The following is a 7,026-nucleotide window of genomic DNA, read 5'->3' on the forward strand; positions in this document are numbered from 1 at the left end:
TGCAATGAAAATGCTAACTTTAAACAATGACATTGAAAGAGATTCATAAATTATTACTGCTTCTAGGCTTTGAGGAGTTCCTTCACTTTCCCTATATTATAAAAATATTTTATGATTCATTTAATTTAATTGTTTACCTGAAATTTAGTTTTTCTTTCCCTTCAGGATTCAGGTGGAAAAAGAATAACTTATCTATGATTGGTTCTTCTCAATATAGAAGAGTAATAGCAAGAAAACTGATAAAAACACACATTGTAAAGATTTCTGCTCAGACTCGTGTACTGTCACTTCAGATAATATTTTATTGAACAAATCTATGGCTGAGTTTGATATAAATGGAATAGAAAAGTAAGTTCCTTTCAAGGAAAGCATTGTACATATATGGCATATATATATATACACACACACACACACACACATATCTTAGAAAAAGGAAAAAATTATATTTATTTATATATATCTTACAGAAGAAAAGGGGAAAATTAATCACTGAGAACAATTATACAATCTGCCATAAAAGAAATCATAGATAGAAGAGTAAATTAGGGGTGTAAGAAGGTGTGCTCCCATCAGGCATTTTATGCTTGAAATGTCTGCATGTCAGCTAAGCACATATGCTGAACAAAAACTGGATATATGGCTCAGAGGCTCAGAAAAAAATTCTGAAAGGGAGAGATGTATTTTACAATTGTTAACACAAAAAGTAGTAGTTGAAATCTTATGGAAATAAATGAAATTTTTCAGAGACAAGAGATGATTGCTATTTGGACATTAATCTTTGAGTTCTTCTAGTTTTGCTTAAAACACATTATCTTTTTTGGTGGTGGGGGTACCAGGAATTGAACTCAGGGTCACCATTGGCCACATCCCCAGTTCTATTTTATATTTTCTTTAGCGACAGGATCTCGCTGAGTTGCTTAGCACCTCGCCATTGCTGAGGCTGGCTTTGAATTCATGATCTTCCTGAGCCACTGGGATTACAGGCCTATGGCATCACACCCAGAAAAACACATTAATCTTTAATTTTCTAATTTTTATTGGCAAATAAATATCAAGAAATATTAATCTACTATAAAAGAAACAATAATTCTGGTATGACAAGTGATAACTGAGGTTTAGGCTCAGTACATGAAGGAAACCAAAGAGACTGGCTAGTAGATAAAAAGGGGGCAGGTCCAGCTCAAAGGACCATCTGGCACACAGCTCCAGCTAACTATCATCAGGTAGAAACACCAGCCTTGGTGGCCCAGATATTCCAGATTTTCAGAAATTCTGAGAACAGATATAATGCATAATCTCCAAATTGTTAAATACTGAATCAATTTATTTCAAAATATTGCAAGGGTCAAAAAAACAATAACAATAATAATTTTTTTTGGGGGGGAGCACAGTTTTATTGATACTAATCTCCCAAACTCTGGGACCCAATTCTCAGATTCAAGATTCAAGGCTCTGTGGCCAGCATGGTCAGGTGATGGCTGCTGTCTCCCTGTCTTTCTGCCCCAGGCAGTAATGTACCTCAAGAAGTGCCCTTAGTCTCTCTGCACCCTGCTCAGAAGTGAGTTCCCTCTGAGCCTGGGTAAGTATTTCATATCCAACCATGAACTTCTGGATAGTAGGCACAGGAGTGGAGGGTAGTAATGAGTATGCAGCTGCCAGTAGTCCCATTTGGAACCAGATTCTGATCCTGTGGGAGCCCCATGCCGACCCATGGAGTAGGGAAAGGATGTCTCAAACAGGTTGTTTTACTTGGTTAAGAGCTTCTTCATGAAGGAGGCTAGATTATCATGCTCAGTAGGGGTCAGCTCAGGCAGCCGCTGCCCATGCCGACAGAGCAGCAGTAGTGTCTGGAAGGTCCACACTGCCCAGAAGTGGATCAGCACTAACCTGTGTTCACTGGTTAGGACCAGACACTCCTTCCTGAGTAGCTCCTGGGTTCTCCATGCTGACTTTGATAGGCCCACTGAGACTGCTCCCTCACATTGGGCAATATCTGGCAGGAAACTACTGACCCACACCTGGCATTGAGAGTGGGGGTTAGAACATCCCATCATGGCTCCTTTGTTTTCAAAGATCTATTGTGTAGGGGTAGGGAACTGTGCCCAAGGGTACTGGGCACCCATCTCTTCTGTGACTGAGGCCCATACATCAATGACAGCTTGGATGTTAGGGACTGACATGACAGGCAGAATCACATCCGACCATGGCTGGAAGCACATGACCTTACAAACTCCTCAAGCAGTCTCTGCTTGGAACAAAGAGTAATCACTGGGTTGGTCCTGAATCAAGGGTATCAGGCTGCAGAGCTGGTAAGTCATTGTCAAAAAGGAAAGTGCCATCATTAATAATCATTATTTTTATGCACTGTAGGCCAGATTTGGTCTGTGAAGTACCAGTTTTCAATATATTTCTGATGTAGAATGAGAAGAGAGTAAAAAGAAAAACTTGAGAACTTTAGGAAATGAGCAGTGAAAGAGAAGTCCACAATGGAGGGTGGGTGGAGAAATACAGAACAGAAATCATAGCTCCCAAGGGGAAGACTATTTTAAGAAGTATCTAATCTGGTTGTTTTAAGATATTAATGCTTCCTTATTTCTCAACAATGAACACAATAAAATGCATTTTACTTTACTTGAATTAAAATTATATTCTTCTGAATACTGGCACGTTAGGATACTGTCACATTTTTACAGAGGTTAGGGCATGACCTGAAATGTCTGCACCATGACTCTTAACATGGTTATGCAAAATGCTTGTTCTTCAGGGGATGCAATATATACTGATATCTGTAACAAAATACAAAATAAATGTGAAAAGTGTTATAGAACATAGTAAAATTGTACTTTTTAAAATAATAGTTAAAAGCCGGAAAGTATAGTATAATTCATGCTGAATCACTATTCAAGCTATGGGAAATTACTGTCTCTGAGCATCCAGGCATTTCTAACACACATGCTAAAATTAGAAAGAAAATGCATTCAGAGAGACTGACATCAGCTTCCAAGGAATATTAAATGAAGGATAGCAGTTTGGGGACAACTGCACTCAGTGGCTGAATGCTGATCAGTTAAAGGCATGAGTTCTGTGTTAACTATAATGAGTAAAGCAATGCCTCACTAAATTCATGTATATTCCAGGTAGTCAAGGCTCTTCATCCCCAAGACAAGGTTAACTGTATAGTTAATGAATTATCTTATCAAAAGTAAGGTATACTTGACTGATGGTAAAGATTCTAAAACAAGGGAGAAGAAGACACCTGCTGGAGGCCTGAAGCTCATTGTCAGGGGCTATTTGGTCTAGGATTGCATAGTATCTGAATTGGACACTGCTAATATTGATCTCCCCTTAAAGAAAGGGTTTTGGAAACCTATAGGGCCACTATAAGCCTATAGGGGGGAATTTGCAATACCCCAGATCTGCACTGCTAGAGGGGAAGATACATGAACAACATGAAAAAACAAGGGAAGAAAATGCTCCAAACAAATCTAGATTCTATATTAGTAGAATCCAATGACAGTATGTTAGAAGAAATGTCAGAAAAGGACTTCAGATTATACATGATTAAGATGATTCGCGAAGCAAAGGATGAGATAAGAGAGCAAATGCAGGCAATGAATGATAATACCAATAAGCTGACAGAGCACCTGCAGGAAGCAAAAGATAATTTCAACAAAGAGATAGAGATTCTCAAAAAAAACCAAATGGAAATCCTTGAAATGAAGGAAACAATAAACCAAAAAAAAAAAAAAAAAAAAAAAAAATGCAATGGAAAGCATCACCAAAAGACTAGACCACTTGGAAGACAGAACCTCAGACAATGAAGACAAAATATTGAATCTTGAATATAAAGTTGCCCAAACAGAGGAGATGGTAAGAAATCATGAACAGAATCTCCAAGAACTATGGGACATCATGAAAAGACCAAATTTAAGAATTATTGGGATTGAGGAAGGCACAGAGATACAAACCAAAGGTATGAACAACCTATTCAATGAAACAAGGGAGAGCCAGAAAGAAAAGACACAGAAAAAGGAGCAGAAAGTTGAGGAAATAATTCAGATTATTAGAGATTTTATCAGTCATGATCCCTAAGGTTGAAACACTTGACACTGAGTAATAAAGCCTCCAAAAAAAAATCCTATTCATTCCGGCAAGTTTAAATCAACATAGCCCAATTCACTGAACCAGGAATGAAAAAAAAAAAAAAAAAACCTTATGAATATAATCTTCATTAGTATTTTTCCAAGAATATGAATAGGCATTTGTTTCGATCCCTAGAAAATATCTGGGCTCTCATAACATGCATTAGAATCATCTCATTACCATTACCAGAAGCTATTAATGCAATTGATTATGTTTGGCTAAATATAGTAGAACTCTTCTTAGACTTCTAAAAAAAATTTTTAGATGTTGATAGACCTTTATTTTTATTCATTTGTTTATATGCTGTGCTGAGAATTGAACTAAATGCCTCAAACATGCTAGGTAAGTGCTCTACCAATGAGCCACAACCCTAGTCCCTTAGGTTTTGTTTTGATATTCACATATATTTTTTCTTCTTTCCTATAATTGTGTCAGAATCTCCACTATTTTTGGAAAACTGTGTACTCCACATTCTAACCTGGAGAGAGGAGTGCTAAAATTCACAGAATCTTAAATTCTTGAACTAAGATGAGGCCCAATCAACCATGGTCCTCCACTGGTCATGGGGAACAACAGAGGAATAACTAAGTATGCAGTCTGACTTATAATATCTCAAAACAGACAAATCCTCCCTTTCTTTTGGGATGCTAACTGGGCTGGCATAGACACTTCCTGAAGGAAACTTGCTGTGTAGTATAAGAAAGTAAAGCTGTAATCATAAAAGAAAACAGATATGTGATGGACAAAGAAAAAAATCCTGAAGACTATTTAAATCCCTAATCCGGTCACCCTATAATACAAAATAAATTCCTTTACTTCCTTTAAGCCAGTATGAATTGGGTTTTAAGAAATGGAAATATTCATATAAATTATTAACATCAAAGATCAGCTATTCATAACAATGGTTGCATTTGGATAAATTTATAAGTAATCCATAAGCCTCTTATGAGGAATAATTTTTCCTTCTGTTGTGACTTTTAAATCTCTGCAGTAGTTAGCTACATAAACATTTCAAAAATTTATTACCTGTTATGGACTGCATGCTTGTGTCCCCACAAAATTCATGTGTAAAAACCCTACCTCTGGACTGGAGATATGGCTCAAAGGTAGAACATTTGTCTGGAGTGCACGGTGCCCTGGGTTCAGTCCTCAGCAACACACACAAACACACACAGAATAAAAAATGAAAGAAAAAGAAAAGAAACCTTCCTTCTAATGTGATCTTATTAAGAGGTGGGATCCTTGGAGGGTTATGAGGGTGTAACCTTAATCGGATTAGAGTCTTTATATGATTCCTGAGCGATTTCTTCTCTTTCTGCCACCTGAAGACACAGTGAGAAATTCACTGTCTACAAGCCAGGAAGAAGTCCCTTATCAGACTCTGATTCTTTTGGTGCCTTATCTTGGGTTTCTGAGGCTCCATAACTATGAGAAATAAATATTTGTTGTTTTAGTCACTCCATTTTCGATATTTTTTTGTAGCAGCCTAAGCAGACCAAGATCCTATCCTTGCCTTACTCTTTCAAGGAGAGTGTGTAATTAGCAATGAAAAAATACTGAAAAGTGAGCTTTGAAAGAAATGGATATACATAATTCATGAGCTGCAGAATTTATTTCCAAAAAATGTAGAATTTTCCATATTTAAAATATAAATATTCTTGGTATATATCTCATGGCAAAATGAATTTTGCCATATCTAAGAAAAAGCAGTACTTAATTAATATAGAAATTGACCATGTCCAGAATTCTATACATGTATCAAGAAATAAGTGTTTAATTCTCTGAGTGACCAGAAAAATTCTTGAGATAGAAACAAACAGCATTTTCTATATGAACTCCCACCTATACAACAAAGATTTCCAGCTAGTTTTGTGGGAAGGGACTAAACAATTTTCTTTTTGTAGTAACTGTGTAAATGTGCTACAAACAAAAAATTTATCTCTGGTAAATTGTTAGAACAGAGAGGCAATTTTTTCTTGGCCCTTCCTAAGTATTACTTTCTTTTAATATTTATTATGAACCTACTACATGCTGAATATTGAATATTAAAAAAATGAATAAGACATAGTCTCTGCCACATAGGAATTCAAAGATAATTGAGGAATTTTCTTCCATTATTCCTAATATCTCATGACTTAGCCAACTACTAAAGAGTTCATGAGGAAAATAACATTCTTTTGTGAACAATCTGGGCACTTTCTCAATAAACACACAACAAAACTGACTCATTTGTAGGAGCATAGTTGAAAGGACTAGCTTTGTGTGGTTTTGTTCCTTTGATATAAGGCTAAGTACCATTATCTTGGTTGTCTCTTATTTCATCCCACTCACCCACTTTCACCACCATCACTGACAAAAGCATTTTAAAAAAATGAAAATGGAGTACAGTGTATACATTAATTCTCTGTATTATCTTTAAAGTTTTTTTACATCTAAAACTTCTAAAATTTGTAAAGATTATTTCAAAGAAAACTGAGTACATGGAAAATGAGCCTTTGAGGCAGACATTTTCAAAACATTTCACCAGCAATTATGGATCAATAGTCCAAGAAACTTAAGACACTGAAAAGGACATAAAATGCTAATATAATTATCTTTTTATTATTGAGCACTTTCTTCAGATAAAAACAGATTTTCCTAGAGGCAATTTTCCCATTCTTTTTTAACACATATTCTGAACTATAAAAAAAACAAAATATTTTAAGAAAGCTTAATTAAGATTAGTGATTATTTGCCATGTTTCTCAAGGGGCATCACTGGCATTTTGGTTGAGACAATTCTCTTGGAGTATAGCACTAGCCCATGTATTGAAGGATTACTAATATTTTGGCCCTTTCAGTTATGTGACAACACAAATAGTCTCATATGTTTTCAAACACCTGC

General features: G+C 36.0%; 1 pseudogene across 1 annotated transcript; it reads right to left on the minus strand.

Annotated features, from left to right (window-relative positions):
- Positions 1–1,467: 1,467 nt before the first annotated feature.
- On the minus strand, positions 1,468–2,268 carry LOC306665709 (galactose-1-phosphate uridylyltransferase-like; annotated as a pseudogene). Its single transcript has one exon. The product of its transcript is annotated as a galactose-1-phosphate uridylyltransferase-like (transcript).
- Positions 2,269–7,026: the final 4,758 nt, after the last annotated feature.

Source organism: Sciurus vulgaris (assembly GCF_902686455.1).
Source record: "Sciurus vulgaris genome assembly, chromosome: 7".
In the NCBI taxonomy this organism is placed as follows: Eukaryota; Metazoa; Chordata; class Mammalia; order Rodentia; family Sciuridae; genus Sciurus; species Sciurus vulgaris.